Source organism: Syngnathoides biaculeatus, chromosome 5 (assembly GCF_019802595.1).
Source record: "Syngnathoides biaculeatus isolate LvHL_M chromosome 5, ASM1980259v1, whole genome shotgun sequence".
Lineage (NCBI taxonomy): Eukaryota > Metazoa > Chordata > Actinopteri > Syngnathiformes > Syngnathidae > Syngnathoides > Syngnathoides biaculeatus.
Genome location: NC_084644.1, coordinates 11,035,784 through 11,062,566, shown reverse-complemented (window position 1 = coordinate 11,062,566; position 26,783 = coordinate 11,035,784). Strand labels below are relative to the sequence as shown.

At 42.6% G+C, this 26,783-nt stretch overlaps 1 protein-coding gene across 9 annotated transcripts in view; it reads right to left on the bottom strand.

Moving 5' to 3' along the window:
- Window positions 1–26,783, bottom strand: part of sema6e (sema domain, transmembrane domain (TM), and cytoplasmic domain, (semaphorin) 6E) — a 157,027-nt gene that overhangs the window by 127,026 nt on the left and 3,218 nt on the right. For 7 of the 9 annotated variants that reach the window (XM_061819477.1, XM_061819473.1, XM_061819474.1 and 4 more), the window contains exon 2: window positions 3,900–3,995. The gene's annotated coding sequence lies outside the window, so the exon portion shown is untranslated. Of the gene's footprint in view, window positions 1–3,899; window positions 3,996–11,985; window positions 12,116–26,783 lie in introns of those variants that run through there. The other 2 variants (XM_061819479.1, XM_061819478.1) reach the window with 1 other exon arrangement.

Sequence of the window (26,783 nt, the reverse complement as noted above, 5' to 3'; positions counted from 1 at the left end):
GTAGCCTTACAAAATATGTCATTTGACAATGCTGCTGATATTCTGTTAAAGCAGATTTGATTGGACACATATCTGATGCGCTTTCCACTCGCTACATTGGGGGAGCAAAATCTTTGAGCGGGCTGCGTGGAGTCTTTTGATTATTTATTGATCGTTTCATTTTAGCGGGTGGCCGACTAACTGGATCGTTTTAAACATGAATTTCTACAGTATAATAAGCGCTACCAAAATTGATGTTCTGCAGCAGAAATTCCCTTTCACATATGCCATTTGTGTCATTGCACGACCCATCCATTTTCTGTACTGCTTATCCTCACAAAGATCGCTGGCATGTTGGAGCCTATGCCAGCAATCTTCAGGTCGCCGGCCAATCACGGGGCAGATATGAATAACAAACAATTTGCATTCATAGTCACACCTACAGGCAATTTAATTTTACACGCTTTGGGGGATTTTAGAGGAAACCGGAGCATTCGGAGAAAACCCGCGCAGGGGAGAACATGCAAAGTCCACACAGGCGGGAGTGGGATTTGAACACCGGTCTTCAGAACTGTGAGATGTGCAAACCAGTCAACCACGTGCCACCTTATCGCAATTAATAAGTAATATATGCACAGGTGTTATCGCAATCACTTATAATTTTTAATCTAGCGCTAACCAAGGCACTGCTTTATTATAAGGGCTATTCAATGCCCTCTCCTCATTTTAACACAGTTCCTTGGGACCTTAATACCAACAAACCAATACTTTGAAATTGAAAAGGTCTTTGGCTTGAACTAAAAAAAAAAGAAAAAAAAAATGTTTTCCCGTTAAAACGCTCGCAGCCCTCCCAGCTAACAGATATTTGACTTCTAAATCCGTCAATGGCAGTGAATGTGCTACGTGTAAATACGTCTTGAATTTGATTTCCCGAAAGCCGCAGAAACTGTTGTCAAGACAGAAGCTTTTGAAGTGCTTCATTTAATAAAGTGATGTTTCCGCTTGTTGTTACTACCTCGATGTCTTCTTTGGGTGCGCTGTGAGTAAGTGAGTGAGTCGTTACAGCGAGGCGGCGATGAAGGTCACAGCAGGCGGCATGCGGCCCGCCATCTGGCTAGCCATCATCCCACGGGGCGACCAGTCATTGGCGCGTGCTGACCTGCCGTGAGGACTGGTTGCGATCATCAAGCGAGACCCTCGCGCTACGCTAAGCCCTGTGTGCATTTATTCCAAATCACGTGTTGCTTCAGGTCCGTGCACTAGTGTGCTCTTTGTCTTCACGAGATAGACAATTTAGTGGAGGAATAGAACAACTATGGACCCTGTTCGAAAAAAATGTCTTAGCAGCAGCATTCCCTCTAAGCTACGTGGGTGTGCCATTATGCACCGCTGACAATTCGTGTTACAAAAAAAAAAAAAAATTTTTAAATCCAGCCCAAATTAAAACTGAAACTTAATGACAGTTTATTCTGTGATATCTTGCGACGCGAGTCAGTGACTGACCGCTGATCGGCTACTTAAGCCAATAATGCAATTCATAGTCTTAATTACTTCGCTTAACGCCGCCAAACCAAACCGATAATGCGCTGTGCGTGCACAAATTCAGTTCCTCGCGACTTTCTTTACTCAATATTTATATTCCACAGCTACCCCCAACGTAAATGTGAAAAAAAAATGAACTGCATAGTATCTCATGACACACAAATTAAACTTTTTATTCACATTTAGGTGTAACTACATAATAGGAATGTTCAATATTGAGGGAAGAGGGGGCGACTCACTGATGGTAACTTAATTCATGTACAGAAGGGTGTGGAAGTGTTAGCAAAATGGTAAGGCAAGAGATGCTAATGATGCTAATAGCTGCTAACGCAGAACCCTCAGATCAGTCACTCACATTTGAAAAATGTACGGGTGTGGTCAGTCATGCCCGCAGATATAAAGTTGCGGGTGTGATTAGGGATGGAATCCCAAAACCTCAAAATAACTTACTGGATTAATATAAAATAACTGTAAATTAAAAATAAAATAAACAACTAAAATGGAAAAAAAAAAAATCTAAATCAGAAATGATCATTTCCATTTTCAACTGATATTAGTAGAAAATGATGTAAAACGGTATTTAAAATTTTTCATCAATAAAAATTCTTGATCTGACCAACTACATCTGAAGTTAAATGCGCTGGCCTATCAAGGAATAAACACGGACGGTCTATACTCACAATGTTTTGAAAATGCTGAAAGTTTAGTTCAACATAATCAGCGTTAGTGGCAACAAGCTAGCGATACATTGGAACAAACATTCCTGTTGGCAATCGTGATGTATTGTTATAAGCCAGCGTAATTTACGGGTACAGGCATACCACGGGGGAAAATAACCGTTAGAAGTTTTAAAATCAAATCACAATCTCATACTTATTTTTAGTTAGTGGGGCTGGCGAGTGGGTGAGTGGAGGGTGCACGCGCGCAACACTGCGACTGCCGTAAATAGGAGGCCGGGTTGCTGGAACGCGCCTTTATTTACATGCACTCCATCTATTGGCCACACCTGAATCAAGCGACGAGGTAGATGATAATCGAACATCTTTTTTGGGGAGGTTGGGGGGGGATGGTCACACCGTCACACGATCAACCAAAAACTGCCTCGCGATCGATGCATTGAGCACCCCTGGTGTAACTGAATTTCCATTTGACATGGCTCATTATGTTGATGACTTTCACCGTAAATGCGCTCGCAGTATGTGAAGCAGCTCTGAACATGCGCCTTTGGCATCCCTTTTGGACATGCCGAGTACGGTTAACTTGGATTTCCTGTTTCTGGGCGAAGACTGATTGTTTAGGAGCAGGCTTGTTTTGTTAACAATGTTTATGAAATAAACACGTAAATTAATGTCAAGACTACACAAAATAAGAGATGTCATTCAATATCTATTTTTTCTACTCATAAATTTCACGCGCGTGATTTTTCGTGCTTGTCAAATGAGTGACTGCTTTACATTATTGGCAAAATGAAGGAGGATAGGCACATCCCCTCACCAAAGCGAAATAATAAAGAAATGAGATTCTTTTATGATCAAGTGGCGGGAGAAGAAAAAATACTGGGTTGTACTTGTACTCTAAAACCTAGATTTGGAGAGGTAAATAAAACGTATTTTAACAAGTACTTTTATAACTTGTGCACAAATGTATCATCCATCCAATCAGGCAGAAGAAGCTATGACTCTCTTAATTATCACATTAAAAAAACCCATCTGTACATGAACCGTATAAAAAAAAAAAAAAAATTCCCCTCTCAATCCTTTTGTGTAGCATCATTTTACGGACATGATTGCTTATTGACTCAGCATGTTTTTCCGCGGCGTGCGTTTCATTCTCGCAAACCCAAAACAGCCGCTATACAGATGAAGTCAATAATTTCACGATGCGAACGACTTGATGACATGCGTTAGTCAACAGACTGCTTCTCACTTATGCCTACTGCATTGTTATATACTATGTATATATTTTTGCAAGATTATCTTTGGAACATTACCATTTTCCTAGAAAAAAATGAAAATGACTTTAATCTGGTAGTATAATGATTGTTTTTCTCCTTTCCGGGTCCTGTATGGTCCTCTGGTAGGGTACAATGCAAATCGAGAAGAAGAAAGGTGCATTTATGTAAAAGCATAAAACAAGGTATGCTCAACCTCTCCCTGACTTCTTTGTTCCTTTTTTCCCCCCCAGCTGCTGTTTGTCAGATTTCGACAACATGCCGTAACCATGCGTCGCCAAAGGACCGTGAGCTTTCTTTTTGAAGCATTTCCGCAAGCGGGTACAAAGAGAATCAGTGCCGCGCACCAACGCCGTGCTCAGCAAATCAGACATTCCACCGGCGCTAATTACACACAATCCGCTTTTAAAGCGCAATCAAGGCGTACCTTAGCTCAGCTCAGCTCAGCTCAGCATTCATCCATCCCGAGAGTTGGCCACAGTGGGGAGGGGGCGGGGGTCCACAACGCAGAGCTCAAAGGGTCCTGTGGAGGAATAATAACTTTAGGTCTGTGAACTTTTTTTGGTCTAACGTGTCAAAACAAAGATGCGGTTATTGTTGCATCATTCGGCAGCAGCAATTCACGCCTACTGTGGACAAAAAGGACTCAATTGAACAGTTGCGAAACAATTCCAGTCGGTGTGTCTTTCCTTCACCCCAACTAACTGAACAACGGTGAGCGACGACAGAATAAAACGTGACCTTCTATCAGGTCTTGTGGCGCTACATATATTATACTGTACCGTATCTTATTGTTAAACCATTAAAATGTCACAATTGTCAAGGAAAATGTGGATGGCCACAAAGAAGAAGAATCCGTGAGAATAAGTAGAGTGTGGATATTTAAAAAGGGGTCCGAAATGACTGATTTACTAACCGCAAGACGACGAGGCCCGAGAACAACGAAAGCATGGAGATTTTATTTACCATAATTTCTGGCCTCTAAGCCACGATTTTTTTCCACACCCTTTCAACCCTGCAGTTTATGTGGTGATGTGGCTAATTTGTGCTTTTTTTTTTTTCCCTAACGGCCGCAATGCGGCACTCGAGCGGAAAAGGTAATAGTGAGACCGAATACACATGCCGAGGAAGTGACTTTTACCGGTCCGGCATTGTTACCGCCGGGCTAGTGTGTTACTGCTGTGTCTCTGTGATTTTTACCAGGTTTTTTTTTAATTTATTTTAAAACCAGCCCTGTTAGCGTGGCGGCGCGAGCGTGTTACCGCCGTGTCTCAGTGATTTTTACTAGTATGTTTTTTTTTTTTTTTTTTTTTTTTTTTTTTTAAAAAAGCCCTTTTAGCACGGCGGCGCTAGCACTAGTGTTAGCACAGCAGCACTAGTGTTAAACTCTCTATGTACAGTTTTTCGTTGTAAATAGCTCGTGTTTCAATGTTGTATGTACCAAATGCTATTTCCTTTACAAATGTACTGGGTGGGGCTTACAACCAGGTGCGCTCTGTAGGCCGAGAATTACGGTATTTATTTTTAAGATAACAAATTCCAATAAAATTATTTGCAAAGAGCGAACCACAAATATGAGGGGGTTCACAGTAGCTTTTTTTCCCTCCCCATGCAACATGCAGCTTCTGCATCAAATTCATTAACAGACATTCTACTGTAGTTTGCCTTCTTTTGGTGGCGGTAAATTTGACAAATGCGAGGAGCTGCCATAGGAGAGCTTAAAAAAAAACGGGTGACAAACTTCCATTAACCTTTTTGGGGAAAACGGCATCAGAAGCAGCGAGTTGTTAGATCGCAGGCAAAATGCACTGATGATAGAGGTTCTGACCTCAGCGGGAGCCAATTTCGAGTAGTACGGCCCCGGAAGAGCACTATTGTTCGGATTAGGGAGCCCCAGCTGCTCGCCGTGAGCCCACAGCGCAGCACTTCAGGTTAAAAAAAAATAAAACATGAAAAAAAGACGACACCCACCTGCTGGGGTGTCTCATTGAAGGGCGGACACCCCTTAAACAAAAACAACACAAGTTTCTGAATGGTATGTCAAAGAAAAAGAAAAATCTGTAAAAAAAAAATGTAAAGAAGATAAAAAATTATTATGGCAACCTGAAAGCAGTCATGACCCCAGCCTGGTCTCTAAACCAATCAGGGCAGGGCAGGACCCTCCAACGCTCCCTCTGATTGGCTTGCATGAGAGCCTATGCGCGTGTGCTTTTCAATGAGTTTTCCGGTGAAAGCTTTCTGACAAGAAGCCGGTAGAAGCGCGGCTACAGAAAGTTGAGCGGTATGAATGGAATTAGCTCCAAAGCTGATCTGGCGACATTTTCGATTCGGGCCAAATGAACGCAGCAATCCAAGCTTACACCAACGAGCCCGTATGTCGAATTTTTATGAAGTCGCTACAAAGGGACCATAAAACCTCAATGTGACAAAATCCACTTTAAATACAACCATCCCAGCAGATATATTCAGCTGGGAACAAAACACACTTTGGAACATTTCCTTTTTCCCCCCCCGTCAGCTGGCAATTATCGAACCCTTTTGCCCAACAATGCAAAACAAAACATGACAGTATCTGGCGCCCGGCTGCTCGCATTATACACAGTGTAGCGTTACGCGCTAGTGTAAGAACATGCTGACAGCAGCGGCTGCAGACTGTAGTACAAACCATGAATCAAAACAGGTTCCTTTGGTCTACTTGCCCTTATATTAATGTTACTTTACTTTGCGGTTTTCTTAACCACTGGAAACTTGATTGGCAGTGTACTACCCGTTAAGGCAATTGCGCATAATGTGTATAAAGATTGGTGGCGTGCTAAGACGTTTGATTGGGAGGGAGGGACGTCGCCAGATCAACTTCCAAATGATGAGAAGCTTCTGGAAGCGGCGACTTAAGTTTCCAGTCAACAACGGAGCACATGGGGCTGATTTTGAGTCTGCGCTTTGTAGCGGAACCAAGAAGCGCTTCGCCGACTCGAACCCACCGGGATTCGCCCCCTCTCGTCATCCATCACGGCCCGCTCTGTGTCATCCCGACATCCCTGACAATAAGCTTCCAAACCACAACTTGGGGAGCGCTGCAAAAAAAAAAAAAAAAAAAGAAAGAGGAACTGGAGCAGAGATTTGCTCGATTGGATCCGGATGTTTTGCGTCAGGGACTGCGGTCACGTGACCTCGCCTCGTCAGCCGACTGGAGGTAAAGAACCTCTTATACGTCCGGTCACTGTGATCGATTCGCTGCTTCTTGTACTAAAAACAATTCCATCCCATTAGACCCTCTTATGTGCTTATTAGCGGAAGCTTAGCAGCTGTTTGGATGTTTCAGCAATCCCGGCAGGAAGATTTCGATGATCGGGAGGTCTGATGGTGGATCTTTTGCCGCTTAAGGCAATTCTATTAATCCACTTAAAAGCTTCTGTATTGTTTTTTTCACTCAGGGCATTTGAACATTGGACCGAACCCCGTTTCTCACGAGGGATAAGTTGGAGACCGATGGCGATAGTGGTATAATATATTTTTATATATAGTTTTACTCTTCTTTTCCTTTCGGGTTGTCCCGTTAGGGGGTCGCCACAGCGTGTCATCTGAGATGAACGCACATTTGTTTGGCACAGTTTTACGCCGGATGCCCTTCCTGACGCAACACCTCTGCATTTAGCCGGGGAAAGAAGGTTATAGGGCCTGGTATTCCCAGGCGGTCTCCCATCCAAGTACTGACCAGGACCAAACCCGCTTAGATACCGAGATCGGGCATTCTCATGGTAGCATGGCCGTAAGCATATATTTTACTTTTACTTAAACAAACTTAAAATATTTAAATGTATCATGTATCAAATGTAACGTCCCTTTGAGGAAATGGAAACATGACCAAAAATGTGACTGGCTCACGCTTTTGAGCCGGTTCTAGTCATTTACTGTACAACTGATAAATGAGAATTTAACACATTACAATGTAAAATACTTTTGATAAAAGCTAGCTTAACGTCAATATGAAGCTGGATTTCATGGCCGGATTAATTAGCATAGTTGTTAAGGTAATTATGAATCTTCAAACCCCTTTCCACACACTGGCTGTCATGTCATAGTATTTTTCTTTTAACTTTGCTCTTCCATCTACCCTTTGTGACGCGTACACTCTCAAAAGGAATAACGAGGCACTCTAAAGAGGCCAAGCCCTCCCAAGACCTCAATTCACATGCTGGCCGTCAAGTTGGGCGTTGAACCCAAACACCGCTATTCAGGCTCCCTGCATGTCATACGTGCACTCAAGACCAACAACAAGGCGCTCGAACACAGCCGTGCCATTGGACTATCTGAAGAAAAGCGGGCCACAAAAATAGCCTAAAAAACAATGTTGTACTGTGAGGTAATGTGGTTGCATATCGCCTCAAAACAACAACAAAAAAATGCTTAAATGTAACGTACAATTTGGTATATCAAACATCCCCCCAATCTCATTAATGCGTTCTGTCAAGGTTCTACTGTACTATAGTTCTGTCTTTTTCATCATTTACAATAATTATCTTCTGAAAATACAAATCTTCTCACAGTCAGTAATATCTCCAGTCCAAAACAAGCGAGGCACGATGTGGTTTATTCTCTTTTTGCTCATCTTCCTTCCTTTCACTTCCCAGTCGCACCAGTCAGCAGAATCCCAACAAACAGCTCGTAAAAGGGTGCGTGGCATTATGCGAGCCGACCATGTGATCACCCGGCAAACCTTGGGAACGTCCAAATAAACTGCACATTGCTCACCCCCGCCATCAGGATTCTACCAAACAGCCATGTTTTTGTGCCTCGCAAAATAAAGTCTTTATTTCGACGTTCCGGGTGGCCACGATCCTTCTCCACCTCGAGGCAAGTCTGACCAGCTGAACCGCCGAACCCTCACCTAGCTCCTTCCTCCGCTAGCCTTTATTCATATCCCCCCACTTTAGTTGGCTGTGACACGAGCCGCGTTGGGGAGCCCGATTCCCGCCACGGAAAGCGTAAGGGGAGGGGGAATGCAATTAGCATAGCGTAATTACAAGACGCGGCCCATCGTTTGGCCCCGAGCTTCCCCCCCACACCGCCGACTGCCACCCCATGATCGCCGAGATGAATGTCGGAATTCGGGCTGTTAGTTTAACTGATGGCGCGTTCGGGGCCGTAATAAGTGCGGGGTGGCTCTCCGCCATTTTTCCAGAGAGCATTATCATGCTAATCCCGGCGAGGAGGAGATATACCGCAAAGTAACAAAAAAATAGATATTAATACATCACGGAGAATGGAAAGGAGACAAAGAGGCCAGCGCGACGCTCGCTCGCCTGCTGCTCCCTCCGCGGGCAGGGAGACAAATGGACTCCGACACTTGGTTCATTAAGAGAACACGGTCCAATTAAAAATCTCTCACCGGTGAACAAGCAACCTGCGCATCCTCGCTCGTGTCATTTTATTAAAAGAGCAACTCGGATGGGTTGGCAAGTGGACCGTCATTTCCGCCGTTTCGACCAATTTACAATTAGAGAAGTTGATTGTCAGACACGACATGACGAGTCAACCTGAGCAGGGCGAGCCCGTTTCAAGTCAGTCTGGATCCAGCGTGTCCAATGGAGTTAAAGCTGATAAAGAGAGCGCGCTGATGGAACATTCAGATCTGGAATAAATTGAAACTGTTAGAGTTAAATCTGCTCAAAAATCTGAGAGAACTGGACAAGATTCTAAATAATTCACATAACTATTTCATGCAGGAAAGATCAACAACCATACAGCAAAACGCACCTTACAAAGTTATTGTTTGAAGAATACTTCTCAAAGCTTTAAAAAAAAAAAAAAAAAAAAGTCACCTCATTAACCTGTATTATACCAAAAAAATTGACTGGATTTGACGAACACTTCTCGTTTGTCAGCCGGTTAGATTTGATCAAACGGACTATCTAATCCCAAACATACTCCACAGTCTAAATCAGTCATTTGTCAGCATGCGTGAGAAATGCGAGAAGTGCATAAGACGAAAGAAAATCCACGTCTATATTTTTTCATCATTCGCTCAATTTTTATGTCAACCCATTTTTATTTTTTTTTTTTTAAATGTTGGCGATCACTTGCGCGAGAATGGAAAGTCATTGATTTTAATCAATTCATAGTAGTTTTTTTTTTTTTTTTTTTAAACTTGCAGGTTATGTATTTAAAAGTGCGTACCCTCTGATTTGCACTACTCGGACTAAAAACATGGCCGCAAATAAAGAGGAGCGATCTTATGAAAGCAGTGTCCGCTTTGCGTTCAACTCTGCGAGTGCGTATCAAAATAAGCGCTGGGATGAGCTCCAGCAGTCCCGCAACCCGAGAAAAATGGATGGAAGGATGGAATGGATACAAATTCCCAGTTGGAAACATCATGAGGGGAATCATTTCCACATTGTTGCTGAGATGACAAGAAAGGAGCCCAGTGGAAGGCAATTGCATTGTCAATCGCGTTGGACCATGTCAAAGACAGCGCCGATCCAGCCGGTATGTTGAAAGTAGTGACTAATCCACATGTTGGAAACTTTTGACACAAAATGGATGACTCCGAGTTCGACATACTCTCGCTTGATGGTTAACATCTAGAAATGGACAAATTCGAGGTCAAGTGTCATGAAATGGATGATTTTTAGTATGTTATCAATCAAAATAACGGTAGCCGGTATGGACCCATCCCTTTTTTCCCCACCACAAAACATGATTTTGACGTATATGGCTTTTTGTAACTTCCGCCGTGAAAATCCTCTCTAGGAATTTGTTTTCGAGAAGCAGGAAGTGATGTACGGGGCAGGAGCGCCGTCCGGCGGACTCGTCTGTTTGGACTAGTTTTACCTCCGGGAAGGTATCTCGTTGTTCATTCGTGTTAGCCAAAATGCCGGCTCGTTGCATTGCTGGGTATTGCTCAAACACTCGGGAGGATGGATTTGCCCTTCTTAAATTTCCAAGAGACCCTGTTCGTCGTGAAAAATGGATTGCACTGGTGCAAAGGAAGAGAGCTTTGTGGGTCCCAAATGACAGGGATGTGTATACAGCTACTAAAAAAAAATAGTAGTTTGGGGCGGACCACGTAATCCGTCCCTCATAACGTAACAAAAGATTCGCGTACGTATGACAGGGGGTGTTAAATGTGTCGATGTGCGTGTCGGACGGCGGCGGCTATGAACAAAGCTGCCGGCAACGGCACACTCAGCCGCGTGCGACGACAACGCGTAAATCAGCCCCGCTCGGTGCCGAAAATGAGCCACCCCAAGCCGGCTGGCTTGGCGTTCACGGCCTTGTCGACAAAGCCCGGCCGGCCCCCGGCCGCCAGCGTTGTCGGCCAGGGTGGCTCGTCACAGCACCGGGCCGCGATGGCTCATCTCTGCCGTGGAAGTGGATCGGACAGGGGAGGCGGTTTGGCCGTGATCCTCATATAATCTAAATACGGCTCAAAACAATGGGGTGATATTGCCATGGTAACTTCACTTGGTTGTGAGATGTTCTCTTCTCTTCAATGGCGAATGTCCGGGGTGACGTCACGGGGAGGAGATGCAGGCAATATGGCGACCCCTTAGATGTCGAATGAGACTTCCGCAACTTTGCGCACTGAAGACGCGCTCTCCGCTCATATTTATTTTTCCTTAGACATTGAAGTAAATAATGTTATATATATTTTTCATTACAATATCTATTTTAGAATGTTTATAGGGATGCCACTTGACCTTTAAATAGAAATTGCGAGGGAAGTACACTCCTTGGCCCTTTTGAGTCAATGGGCTAATATTTAGCCCCACCCCTCAAAAATCTGGTAGAAGGTAGTTTTAATACTATCACAACAATTCCATGCAAAATGGATCTTAGTCATTCCACAAGTTTTCAGCGCTTATCTTCCATCACGTTTAAATGTATTTAAAAACAAAACACGGCCCCTTTAAAACACCCGCCATCATTGGATAATCACTTTGGATCATCTTTATAGACAACCGAAAATGAGGCCTTTGTTGACTTTCATCAGGGGGGAGGAATTAGGCCGCTATCAGTATGTGTAGACACGATTCATAACATTAAATTCATCTCGCAACAACAAAGCAAATAATTATCAAAAACAATGATGCACTCGATATCAGATTGTCGGCAAACAAGGCAATCAAGCGCTGATTAGAAATAGGACGGAGTGATATTATTATCATGTGATTGTATTCAGCGGAGGCACAACAATAAGGTATTGTGGAAGAAGGAAAAAAATGAGGAATACGAGTCGTTCTTACCGAGACATTCAATCACAAGATGATGATGTGATTCCAATGTTGACAGGAAATATTTGATGTTTGCAAAATTTGCAAGTGGGGGAAAAAAAGCTACAGATGAGGCAAGCAGATTAAATTGACTTTAATTAAAGCATAAGACGCGCAAGCAACGTGTTCTGTGTCTCAATGACCCAACACACTTTGATTGTCTCATCAACGGAATGAAAGCTTCTTCCCAGAGTAGGTAAAACAATATTTACATGATATAGAAAGCCAGGACAAACTTACACAGCGAGTCAGGCGCCCACCAAGTGGATCGGTTCTGTTCTGATCAGATATGTTCTATCTATTATGTGTAGAATAGTAATAGTTCTCTAGTATAAAAACTTGACAGTAAAACACGTAAAATATGATACAAGGAACTTTGAATAAATGAATGAAATAACTACGTGACTGCAGTGTCAAGTGACCCACTATGCCACGCCCCTTAAAGGCTCACATTCCATGTGATTTACTTTGAGTGTGTTTTAAAACTATAAAACCAGCTTGTTTCCATTCCATTACGTTTAATGTCTTTTTATACAGTCATGGGATTTTTTTTTTCATTTAATTAAAAATGCACCATAAAATTGCGTTTTTCGTGGGCCTTTAATGATTTTGTTTCACGTGCTCATTAATTTAATATTTTCGCGCACTGCGGTGTCTCGGAAAGCAGCAGGTTCGGGGCCAGGGGAATACGCAATCACGGGAGGTAATCATAGAAAGTAAACCTGTAGCTGCCTTAAATGGTATTACGTATAAAGTACAGTATATGGATGAAGTGCACAGGAAAACACAATGTTTGTAGTATATTTTCCCTTGCTTCTGTCATGAATTTTTGTCCCCCCCCATTTTTTATGAAGGCACAGCAGTCTTGGACCGCCAAACCGGGAGATGGTAAAGCTAAAAAGTATTAGCTGTAACCGATGCAACAAGATGCTAAGATCAAAGAGCCCATTGAATTTTTTTTTTAATACAATCAAGTTAAGTTATGAGTTTGCCCACTGAATTAGTTAATTGGTGTGTCAAAGTATCACTGTATTTCATAAAATAAATAAAAAAAATTACCTGTTTTAGAAATGCTATATTTTACTATTATTTTGTTATGATCCATTAACTAACCAATTGAATAAAATCAATTAATGAATTAGAAGCGGAGATCCTCACCAATTTAAGTGGGAAAATTCAAATGTATTCAAATATTGCAATATTCTATATAGATGTACTCTTTGTAAATGCTAGATCAACTGGATTAAACTTAATGAAGTGCAGTACTCTCTACTTGTCATGAATAAATAATCATTGTCATAACCAATATTATTTTAACCATTGGTTTACAATCAGGTGGCTCAGCTGGTAAAGCATTCGCCTCACAGTTCTGAGGACCCAGGTTCAATCCCAGCCACGCCTGCGTGGAGTTTACATGTTCTGCCCGTGACTGCGTGGGTTTCCTCCGGGCACTCCGGTTTCCTCCCACATCCCAAAAACATGCAACATTAATTGGACACTCTAAATTGCCCCTAGGTGTGATTGTTCAGTTTAGGGTGTAGACCGCCTCCTCGCCGTTGACAGCTGGGACAGGCTCCAGCACTCCCCGTGACCCTCGTGAGGATAAGTGGCTAAGAAAATTGATGGATGAATAGTTGACTTATTCGTCAAACGAAAAATGGGATTAAAACTGCAAACGATGATCGACACCTCATCTTGATCAATTAAAAAAACAAAAAACAAAACAAACAAAAAAAAACCACCCAGTTGACACCTCAGAGATTGAAATCGAAAACCAATTGGTTTAGAAAACGTGTTCCCAATACTTTGATTGCAAGTCTCCGAGAATAACGGTGGTAGGTCCCCCCCCCAAAAAAAAAAAAAAAAAAAAAATTCTCATATTGGTGAATGCAAATGCCAAAAATGCAAACATGGGCCGCTCCTCCTTATAATCCATCCATCCATTTTCTTAGTCACTTATCCTCACAAGGGATCGCGGGAGTGCTGGAGCCCAACGCCTCAAGACAACTCAAGACTGTGACACAGCCCTCCATTATGAACAACCGACAGGAGAATCTCAAGTTCAAATACTTTCTAGATCTCCAGTTATGGTGAAGAATTTCTGTCCAACGTAAACGAGAAATATGTACCATCGCGACCAACGGCTTTCGGGCGAGTACCCAGGGACTCTCGGCAACGGAAATGCAATCAATTGTGTTGTGTGTCGACGTGAGCTGAAGCGTACGGCTCGATGAAGCGAGGATTGCCACGAAGAGAACAAGTCTGACAAGTCGTTTTTACCTCCAATGCAATCTGTAAAGCGTAATCTGTCATCCTTTGTGTTTTAATGGCCAACATTTGTTGAGGCCTAACTTGGGATCATCGAGGGCTTACCTCCGAATTCCGAGCGGCTCTTCCAGGCCTCGCGTAGCGTACGCTGCATAACATTCACTACGCCGCAGCACAACAAAGAGCTGATTAAATATTATTCCCAACCACCCCCGAAAATCATTCCCTTTTATCGTTGATCGTTATAAATGTCAATCATTTGACTTCCACGTGGCAAAACACCACAGTGAAACGTTCATCTAAAATCTATGATATACAACTCCGGCATGAAACTATGGAATTTGACAATGTAATAAAACCACGGACTACAACGATATGCAATAAAAAGTAGGAAATTAAACTATTGAATAAAATGGTGGCATATTCATCCATTTTCATCATTGATTTTCCCGGCTGGATTTTATAAAATGATGGATTAACAATGAAATTAGCAATGTCTTGATTCGAATATTTTCACATGTGATCTCATACAGCTATTTGCAGCATTAAATCTTGGCCGATATAAATAAGAATAAATTTACATACTTATTTTGTAGTGTGGAATGAAATGTCGGAATAATGGGAAAAAAATATGGAATAAATCTGTGGAATAAGACAATGGAACAAAAATATGGAATAGATCAGGGGTGTCAAACTCATTTTTGTCACGGGTCACATTGTACTTCCGGTTTCCCTCTAAAGGCTGTTATGGCTGTAAAACGATACAAATCTTTGACCTACTCATCATATTTACACATGAAATTTATGAACTCGTTTTGGAATCTGAACATCAAGCGCAATGGGTTTTTCCAACTATTGTTGTTTGGTAACAAAAATGCTTGTAATAGCTCGACGTTATCATTTATGATATGACAATTTGAAACAGATTTGAGCAAAAAAAAAAAAACAAATTATGGAAGTTGATACACGTGATTTGCCTCCACGGGCCACATAAAATCATGCAGCGAGCCAGATCTGGACCCGGGGCCTTGAGTTTGACACCTGTGGAATAGATCTTTAAAAAATAAAATGAAAAAAATTCTAAAACCACAGGACAAGGCTACGGAATACAAGTTCATAAAACACTGGAATAAGACCAAGGAATTATGAGATATAGTTGGATCGAAACGATAGATTATGACAAATAACACTCTGGATTAAAAATATGGGTTGGGGGTGGGGGGGGGGACACTAAAATAAGACCATCGGATAAAACTATGAAAGAGATATGGAACACAAATATGGAGCTATTATGAAATAAGATCATGGAGGAGAAAAAAAATGAATATAATGACAGATTTAGAGCATGGAATAATTTTACAAAATGCAAGTATGCCATAAAAGATGGATTAAAATAATAGACTAAGAACACAATGAAATACAACTATAGGGAAAAAAAAACTGGGGGAAAATGATGACTAAAACAACGGTAGGGAATGAAACTACGTAACTGAGTTGAAATAATATAACGAATACCATAAATAGCTGGAAGACCACGAAATAACAGCTGGAATAAAAAGTATGGAATGAGCTGATTGCATATTACTTTGGAACAAAATGGACAAACTATGCAATACGTTTGTAATACAAGAATAGACTAAAAGTGATATGAATGACACAATGGAAGCATATGAAAAAAAATGATCCGAATTCATGTAATCAAAGACGATGGAAAATCTCTGTGATAAAAGCGTGGCAGCAAAATCTTTCACGAGAGCCAATTTGACACTTTTGTCAGACCTGTTGTCGGGGGGGGGGGGTGTTTTAGACTTGTTGGACGTCTGCCTGGTCGGAATTCATGTGGCGAGGAGTGAGCGCACACCCCCCCCCTTCCCCACGGCCCCCATAACACCCCGCATCCCTCCCCCTGCTCCCCGCCTTCAAATATCCGTTTAAAAATAGCCCGAGACGTATGGAAATCAGCCCGGATTTCTGAGAAGGAGCGAGCTGACTTCCAAGGCAAATATTGCGCGCATATGGCGAGCATTAAAGAAATATGGCAATAAAAAAAAAAAAATTAAGGATTGCACACCATATACGATCTGCTCAACACCTTCCATGCTTAATCGGGGATGCTCATCTTTGCAGGGGACATATGGAAAAATAAATGGAGTGCCTGCCTACCCATAAAATGTAAATTTAAACAAGTAAAGCTTTTTTTTTATCCATTTCTGAATATGTATCTGAAATAATAGTAACGTCAAAGTTTGATCATTAATTAACATGAGAAACTGGCTAAAGTTCCATAAAAAAGTATCCCCTTTTGATGTTTTCTCTGCAGCATCATCATGTCAAAACCCAAAAAGGTAAGCAGAGCTGCAGTGTTAGGACCGTTTAGAGCAGGGGTCTCAAACTCAATTTACCTTGCCTGAGGCTGGGCCGCATATGGACTTATGTGGAATTTCCATCCATCCATTTACTTTGCCGCTTATCCTCACAAAGGTCGCAGGGAGTGCTGGAACCTATCTCAGCTGTCAACGGGCAGGAGGCGGGGTACACCCTGAAATGGTTGTCAGCCAATCGCAGGGCACATCGGGACAAACAGCCGCAGTCACAATCACACCTAGGGGCAATTTATTGTCCAATTAATGTTGCATGTTTTGGGATGTGGGAGGAAACCGGAGTGGCCAGAGAAAACCTACGCAGGCACGGGTAAAAAATGCAAACACCCATATGTGGAATTTAAATTAGAAATGAAAAACAATTCCATCTTCTCAAACATTTTTTTTTAACACAAAATAAGATGAAGGACGCTGGTGTTTACAACTTGTGTGCAAAACCTCTGCTGTAACTTTCTCATTGAAAATTGTTTGTCAACGTCACACACCCGAAAGCCACATCCACCCCACCGTGATTGGTCTGCTCTGCGCACAACACCGTAAAAGTGCCATCCATATAAAACTCGAGGGCCGCACTACCGTTACACTTTCATATTAAGGTGGGGGCCACAAAATACCATCTCTTGGGCCGCAAAATGGCCTGCGGGCCGCCAGTTTGAGACCCCTGGTTTAGAGTTATCATCTGATAAAAATGCCGTATTGTGTGGCTAAGTGCTGGCTGAGTGTTCGAGGTCGTGCGCCACTCCGCTCCTTTCACTGACATATTCATATTTCCATGGCTTGGTGATGAAATGCTGCATGCGATAATGCAATTGGAGCGCTACTGATGCTCGCTTTTTAGCCCGCGTTGGAGGGATATTGTTAAATTAGCCAGCCATGTCTCTGCACGCAGACAAATCATTTGATGCGCATATGAGCAATATTAACAACAGCGGCTGCTAAAACGCGGCACACGATCGCTACGTGATTAAATGCAGGAACGCGGCCGTGCATACGTGCAAATACGCTAACCTTTTACACCAAGTACCACCTTTGTAAATATTTAGCTCTCCGAGTACTGCAATAATGTGGTGTGCAATGTTGCAATTTCAAGCATTAATCAGAATGGAATGCACGGTTTCAACACTTTTTCAAATGTACAAAAAGAAAAAAAAAAATACGAGTCAGTGAAAAAAAAGAAAAAAAATCCATGAGTCAGTGAAAATGGATTTCATATAAATAACTAATACCAAGATACAGATTGAGTGCATATGTTTGCCGATTAAAAAATTAAATACAACTGGATAGCTCTCAAAAAAATATTATACAGTACAGGATTAAACAAGCATCACTAATGTTTGACTGGATTTCTTATCCATCCATTTTCTTAGCCGATTATCCTCACAAGGGTCGCGGGGAGTGCCGGAGCCTATCCCAGCTGTCAACGGCCAGGAGGCGGGGTACACCCTGAACTGGTTGCCAGCCAATCGCAGGGCACATCGAGACAAACACAATCACACCTTGGGGCAATTTAGAGGGTCCAATTAATGTTGCATGTTTTGGGGATGTGGGAGGAAACCAGAGTGCCCACCCGGAGAAAACCCACACAGACACGAGGAGAACATGCAAACTCCGCACAGGCGGGGCCGGGATCGAACCCGGGACCTCAGAACTGTGAGGCCAACGCTTTCCAGCTGAGACACCGTGCCGCTGGATTTCTAATTAAATGTCAAATTTTATATTTCAGCAAATGATTTGCATACCCGTTGATGAAGCCCACGTAGCACACTGAGAGTCACTGCACCTAAAACATTTTTCGTTTTTAATCATCCTGCTTTTATGTTGTGATTTTTATTTGACTGTGTTTTGGCATTTTATGATTTCATGTATTTTTTTTATTATTCGTGGTGTTAATAATCCTGATTTTTGTCTTTTCACTCAATCACGTTTATAAATCATCTTTTCTTTGCCTAGAGTCCATAAAGTGCACTTGTTTTACAACCCCAGAAAATTTCCCGCATGAAAAATGTCTCTAATTGTTGATCCTTGGGGTATTTTCATAAAAATACGCCCGAGATATTTTACGAGACACCCGGGAGACGCTCGGAATTGTGCAAACAAAGCCCGATTAATTTGCGACGAGATGAATGACTGCAGAGGTCAAAGGCAAAAGTGTCGATTTGTGGACGGAGACCTCACTTAGGCGTCTCTCTATGAAAGATTACATTGAATATGTGACAAGGGAGGAGACGGGGAGCAGAGAAGAGAAGTCATTTTGGACTTTTAATTTCTTGCTTGGTTTCACATCTGCGGGCCATAAAAAGCTTCATTTTGTGAGACGGCGCAGTGACTCCTCCCCTTCACGCTGTTATGCTAATTGCTTTAGCAGAGATGTGACGACCGCTTTTGTCTTCGCCGACAGCTTTTCTCAAACCCTCAAAACTTTCTTTTCCGGTGGCACGGAATGACTTTTCACAGAAAATTCGTTAGGGACACTTGGCTCAGAGACCCCCCCCCCCCCCCACACACACACACACACACACACACACACACACACACAATATACAGCTGCCAATCAACCAACCAAATCAATCTGGTCGATCCAAAGTCTTCTTCTGGAAAGTTGACCTTTGAGACCATCGCTTTCCGCTCCGTAATGTACAACATTGTGACGTTTGATGTCACCTAAGTGCTAATGAGATGACATCACACAAGGTCTCTGTATGATTTGGCATTTCATCAAAAAATGTAATTTAACCCTACTGTTGTGTATCTCTAGTACAAAAAAAAATATTTGAAACTATGTACTTAAAAAGGCGGCACGACGGAGCAGCTGGAAAGCCTTGGCCTCACAGTTCTGAGGTTCCTGGTTTCAATCCCGGACCCGCCTGTGTGGAGTTTGCATGTTCTCCCCTGTGCCTGGGTGGGTCTTCTCCGGGCACTCCGGTTTCCTCCCACATCTCAAAAACTTGCATTAATTGGACACTCTAAATTGCCTCTAGGTGTGATTGCGAGTGCACTTGTTTGTCTCTATGTGCCCTACGATTGGCTGGCAACCGGTTCAGGGTGTACCCGCCTCCTGTGCACCGACAGCTGGGATAGGGACCAGCACTCCCGCAACCATTATGTGGATAAGCGGCAAAGAAAATGCAGTCCCATTTAGAAAATGTACGGGTGTGGTCGGTCATGCCCGCAGATAGAAAGTTACAGGTATGGTCCACCAGTTATGCCGGCAAATATAAAGTTGCGGGTGTGTGTTCTGTTTGTAATTATGAGTGTACCCCTTTAAGAGCGGAGGGGGGCGGTGGCAGGTAAACTACGAAGTAGAAGTAGGCTGAGCAGCAGCTCGGCCATGTTGTTCCGTGTTTAAAAAAAAAAAATTAAAAAAAGACGTCAGGCTGTGGTTCACTGCTGTGGCGCATCAAAATAAGCGACTTCTTTCAATATCTATGTATTTCTACTTGGAACAAATTTTCCGTACGTGATTTTTTTGTGCTCGACTATGCAGATTTGCGAGTGCAATGGCGCGTGGGCACGCATGCGCCCGTCAAATCCCAGTGTCTGAAAATGGATGGATGAAGTACATAAAAAAGAAAAAAAATAGGGTTAGCATGTTTCATAGAATTTCTTAAAGAGGAAGGAATATTTTTTTTTGTGTGGGGGGAGGGATGGGCGCAAGAGTACATATGTCCTACCAGAAATCAAAACACAGAATTACTGTAAATAATTAATTCCCAGCAATCTCATTTTGGGCATTATTATTATTATTATTATTTCCTGCTGGTGACCGAAATCAACATCACAGGTATCCTCGCAATGGTTGCACGTAACATTAGGCTACCCTTAGGCGATGATATTATTGAGCTAATATGTGAAATAACCATCTTAAAGGCTCTCTCCTTTAAACGACTCAATTGGCGCCATAGACTCGTAACTCGAATTTTGGCTCACAAAAATATGGACTTAACGATGGCTCATAATGCCAAGATTTCATTTAAAGGTAACACTGTAATAGAAGGTATGTGTTAAAATGGGTCAATTTAACAAAGACAAAGAACAAGATACAAAAGATGAAACGACAACGTATCAAGTTCAAAATCGTTGCCTCCAGTCAGCATTAAAGGATATTAGAGAAAAAAAAAAAGGGAAAAATACCACTTTAATTTCAGAAATTGTCAGACATCATGCCTGACAACCGTCACATGAAAACCCTCACAGCATCAAAAATAGTTCAAATGTCTACTTTGATTTTTCTTCGGATTTTTATTTTTTTGCATTTAGCAAGCGATCAAAGCAGCAAAACTTGGTGCGGCGCAACAAAGCAAATCAATAAGCAAGCGTGTACGCCGCCGGCTGTTCCCCGGCACGCCGGCTTCCGTTTTTCCACGCCGCACCTGCGTTAATCGCCGGCAAAGCGAGCAAGCGGACGTGCTGACGTATTCTTGTCCAGGTTTTAAATAAATGTGGGGGAGGTGCATTGTGGGTAGAGCGCTTTCTTCATCAAGCAATCATTCTAACAAGCCAGCACACAGCACACACACATGCAAGCTAGAGCTAATCATGCTAGCTCAGTACGGTTATGACCGACACCGCTGAGGTGTGTTTACTTTGGCTTGGCTGGTTGCCGTGGTCACCACTCAGCCACATATGACCACTGTGCTTCACTATGCTATGAGACCCTCTAAAAATGCGGAATGTAGTCGGAGGAGCTACGTCAACCCGAGTAAAACGCACCAAGAATTTTGAAAATCCGATGTTTGGTTAAGGGTAAAACGATTTTGTTGGGGGGTGGGGTGGGATAGTGATGTCATCTACAGATATCATATTAGCACCGGATAACAACTTCTCTAAACATAAATCCTCAACCCAGTTGTTTAATCTGCTAGTCAGAAAGTTCAGTTGAAAATATCCACAAATAAGATGGTACGATCTGAACTTCAGCGGGATTCTCCAAGTCCGCATCCAATTTAAAGTCATGTTCCAAAAAGATGAAAACTGCACTTAAATAATGCAAAACGTAAATATTTGTAAGAAATGTGAGCAGCAAAATAGACTTAATAAATTTGGGATCAATTGTTTGTTTGTTTTTTATTTAATTTATTATGAAAGATTTTACAGATCTTTCAATTGCTCATTCTATGCTTTTAAAAAAAATATCTAAGTTGGCAACCACATATTGGGTTGCTGCTTTGTATCGAGTTTAGGACTCAATATTAACTTCAATCATCTTTCAAGGAAATAATAGAAATCAATATTTTTTTCCTTTACAGGTAAAGGGAAAATAATTACTTTCTAATTGGAAAAAAAAAGTCCCCTTTGCCCAAAAACCTACGCAAGTATGATGCTTAATAAATCAATATCTTCAATGATCAACTATTTAAAAGAACAAAAAGTATCTACAGTATGTAGATCAGAGGTGCCCAAACTTTTTTTTTTTTTTTTTTAACTACAAAATCTACTTTTCAAGCAGCCAGCCTCTTGCGATCAACCTTGGGGGGGGGGGGGGGGGGTTGAGGGGGGGGCACCAATAATGAAATAGAATGACCAAGCCACCAAGATCTACCCACTACAAAAAAATGCAAAACATATTTATTTTCAAGTATATTGAGAATTCTTTGTGTAAAAGTATGTTTTTGAGTGGCTTGCATAACCGCATGAGCCAATATTTCACAACATAATTAACTTTAAACAGTTTTTGTAACTACCTGAGTTCACGATGATGATCGCTGAACACCATACGCATGAAAATGCAAACCTGGGCTGTGTCACTCACGTCAGTGGATTCGTCCAACCGCAGTGAGAAACACAATCTCCACACATCAACTAGGGCTTCACAGCATCTTTACAGCAGCGGAGATTTTATTGAAGATAATATTTCCGCCTTATTTTTAAAAGATCGGAACGAGTCAGCGAAGCCTCTTTTTACCATCTCTTCATCTTGGAAGGACTTCTTGTTATTAACGATGATGTGACGAATCCGGAAACGATGCTACGGTGGCGGCTTTCGCTGTTGAACTATATTGCGTGAAAAGTGACTGCTGTGCGGCCAGTTGGGATTTCGGTCCGTTCACTTTTATCATTCTCAAGTTGCTTTTCGGTGTCGTATTTTCAATAAACTGTTTGAAAATTCCGTGAAACATTTCACTGCATTGAAAAAAAAAAAGAGTCCGCCTCATATTCTGTATGAAAGTGATTCGTTTTTGACTTCTTTATTTCGGCATCCATACTCATGTTTGTTAAGATTTCTTAAGCGAGGGCTTAAAATAGGGGGGGAACTCACTGACTAGCGTGTTTTCCTGTACTGTCGTCGTTTGCAGCTGCGCGGTGTGCTAAAGGTCAGAAAAATACGGCAGTCTTTTTGTTTCCTTCGTGGCACGCCGTCGCGATCGCCCAAAACTGCCTCGCCATCGACTCATTGAGCGCCACTGATGCAGATTAAGTAATTCAGGTGATTGCAAATAGCAAAGGTTGAACTCAACTGAACTCTTTATTTCTTGAAGATGTTTTAGATGTGGATTCTCGCTGTTTACATCTGCGGCGAGTGTATCCATGGTCACAACAGGGTGGCCTTGGGACCCAAGACCGTGTCGATAGGAAGAGTGGCCCATAATGAGCACTTTTGCCATCAGGCAGGTGAGCAACCGGTTGCTATGCAAATCACTCACGAGCCAAGCCTGGCAACAACAACAACAAGCCCTATTGTGACCATCCCCAAGGGAGACGCCCACACCACACATGAACAGGGAGAGACTACAGCTACAATTTAGAACTGAAGTCTTTTGGATTCAAGATGAAACATATTCCAAAAAAAAAAAAAAAAAAAAAAAAAAAAAAAAAATGTCTAGTTGCCTCTATTCAACCTTTGGGGAATATAAACTCAGCAGTCAAGCTGCTCGGATCAGCTTGTCCATATGTAAGAGTAACGCCGCACTCCCTTTCGCGCTTTTTGATGTGCAGTTGAAAAGGTGAGAAGGATTGAGGTATTGCTTTTTTATTTAAAACATTTTTAAAATACAGTCACTACAGGTGTCGGGAAAGTCATTAATGTGTCAACACATACTACCCTTTTCTAGACGAGGTTCGCATCAGCGGTCTGAACTACAAGGGGTTAACGGTAAACTGAGCCCGCCTGGGCCGAACGCCTGACACTCCGCCAATTTTGTGGTCCACGGCCAAGCGCCATCTTTTCCTGCTCGGCTTCGGATTGAACCCCCAAGCGCACGCAAACCACCGAGCGGTCGGAAGAGCGGAAGCTGCTACCGCTGCCGTGTTTGCAGAAGTCCGGCGGCGGTGAAAAGCAAACATGACAACGGCGGCCCTGCCGGTGACTGGACCTCGAGGTTGGAACTAAATGTGAAACCGTTCAGCCACCGTGTTCACCAACAAATCAGCTGAGCCTCACATTAGGCCTTCGAGGAGGCTGATCCGTAACAAAATTGCAAACATGATCACATTTCCAAAAGATTCCATAAATGGTAAAGAGCATTTCATGATGCTAAACGAAGTTTTTCTCGTTGAAAAAAAATTATGCTTCTGCTCATGCATCATGAGTGAAATCATCTTTTGTTTGTTGATTATAGAGCTCCACCGCTATATCATGGTGCATTATTCATGTCGATGATGTATAGAGCGCGTGCATGTGACGTCACCATTTTCACAGCGCCATATTGCCGGTCAAACAGGGCTGCTTGACATTGTGGGAGACATTGAACCAGAGGAGAATATTTACAATACCCGAGATTTGTTGTGCTGTTGGTTGTCACAACAGTCGAGACAGATATTCAAAGAGATCATTCTATGGAATACCATCTGAAAAGACGGGAAAAGATCGATGGATTTCGGCAATTAAACATGATGGATGGTGCCCAACCAAAATACACACACGCCTGTGTAGCGATCGCTTCACTTCAGGTAGGAATTATTCTTCTCAATCTCAAATTACCAAAAAGTATACATAATGCCAAGTTGGCTCATTTGAGAACAATGCGTGTTAAAGAAAAACTGTCTGTCGCAGAGGTTTACGGAGATTAAGTTTGGCCGCAATCGCTTCCATTTACATTCCATGGAGACAACTCTGTTCCCCCACAATCATAGTTAACGAATGCGAGTTTGTGTAAAACCAGGGGTCATTTATTTAAATATTAGTATTTGGATTGAATGCTAGCTGAAAAGATCGGTGGATTCCGGCAAATGTTAACGTGTGGCTGAAAACGCTTCCGCGTTCACAAGTCGTCAAAACCGTCACACTATGTGGGATTTATTCCTGATGAGAACAGATCCAGCAACAAAGTATTCGTTTCTGCCCAGACTTTTATCCGCTTTCAAACTTTTCCACGTAAATCTCGACCACTTACTCAGCAGACGCGTGTGTAGATCCAGTTGTCCAAGACAAGCGGAAGTAAATTAACGGTCCAATTTCTTATTGGCGAAAACATCAATTTTGGCATTAAATACGGGTTCTCTGTGCCGAATTCATCACATTTTTCCATGAACCGGGATTTATTTTCACCTTCTAAAGGTCTGACGGTATCGGACAAGATTCTGTGCGTCGTGCTGCAAGACATATTTCCGTGTCGTCTCCAATGCTTAGTTGACCGGCAATATGGAGACGTAAACAAAAGTCATGTGATTTTATGACGTAGGTGCACGAGCTCTATGAGCAACTCTGAAGTCTCCTGGATGAGAGACGTCTCCGTTTTGTAGTATTCTGTTGGTATGTTTTGCTTCACGTGTGTAAAACTAGCAGTGATTTAAAGGGCTATAATTACCATTACATCAATGCTAATTTGTGTTGACTTTACACGTGTTAGCATTAATACAGCGGAATATCAGACAAAATTAGACGTTTGGTAGAACATACAAAATGTTAATCATTTTTGTGTCAGTCAGCAAACTTTCATTTTCAGTGACAAAGATCTTGACGCAAGGATGCTTATCCCCTGATTTGAAAAAGTGAGCGCTCAAGAGCGCTACAGACTTCTTTGTACTCTCGCATGTGGCGACAGCGTTAACGTCTCGGCGGGTCTCCTCCGCGTAGTTGGCCTTTACACTCAAAGACAACCCACCCACTCGGTTTTGAAGATGTACCACAGTGTCGCTACGGCTGGTATTGGCTAGAACGCCACCTCGCACCTGAATATAAGCCTCACCCATTACATTTGTAAAGGAAATACCATTTGGTACATACATACGCCGCAACTGTGTAAAACCTGCAAGTGGCCGCATTGAAACACGAGATATTGAGAAAAAAAGACGGTATACAGAAGAGTTTTAATACCTTAACTTATCTTAACATAGCAACAACACGGTAGCACGGCACTAACAGGGCTGGTTTCAAAAAAAAAAAAAAAAAACCTAAATCACTGAGACATGGCAGTAACACAGCAGCAACATGCTAGCGCGGCGCTAACAGCGACGCTTAAAAAAAAAAAAGACAGTAAAAAACAGACACGGCAGTAACACAGCAGCAACATGCTAGCAGAGCGCTCACAGGGCCAGTGAGAAAAAAAAAAAAAAAAGACCGGTAAAAGTCACTTCCTCGGCACATATATTCCACCGGTGTCAATCACACCTGTTCCGCTCGAGTGCCATTAGAAAAAATGCACAAATTACCCGCATCACCGCAGAAGCAGGAAGGTTGAAAGCGTATGAAAAAAGTTGCGGTTTATCGGCCGGAAATTACAGTAGTTGTATCAGCCTTACTGCATTTAGTATCTGTGAGCGAGTTCTCAATTTTGCCAGATTTTGATGTCACACTAGCAAACTTACGCACTCACCCTAAAGCGATTTGGCGCCCCATGAACTGGCAGATAGGCTGCCCACAGATCCAGAGCCACTTTCAAGCCGCAAACCAAAAACTAGGAAGAGGTGCAGATTCGTATCGCATACTTAAATGACTGGGTAAATTACGCATGTGGAGGTGAGAGGTATTCATGTTTGCTAATGTGTTGGCTGTACGCAAAGTGGAATTAATTGGCTTGGTGATGAAGTGCTACTTTCCCCAGTGAAAACACAATACATTTTTCATAGGCGCTCTCTATATTCACTGAAGATAAACACAGACTTGTAGAGTCCTGAATTTTCCGCAAACAGACACACGTTCGCTTCAACACGAAGTGCTCTGATTGGCCGCCTCATCGCTACGGGCGACGCCGGGTCATTAGTGGAATAACTTACGTCCGCCGCCTTCTTGGGACTCTTAAAAGCGGCTCAACAACTCCCCGTTTTACTGAGCTTGAAATGCTTCCATGTTCCAGGCGCGCACGCCCACCTGGAAGCCAATTCATCCGACTCCATGATCCCCAAGGGCCTCCCCCGGCCGCCTTCCCGCTGCCTTCTTCCCCGAGTCGTCCTCCCTGCTTAGGAGACTAATTTCAACCGCCATTACCTCGAGGGCCGTTACGGAGACGCCAT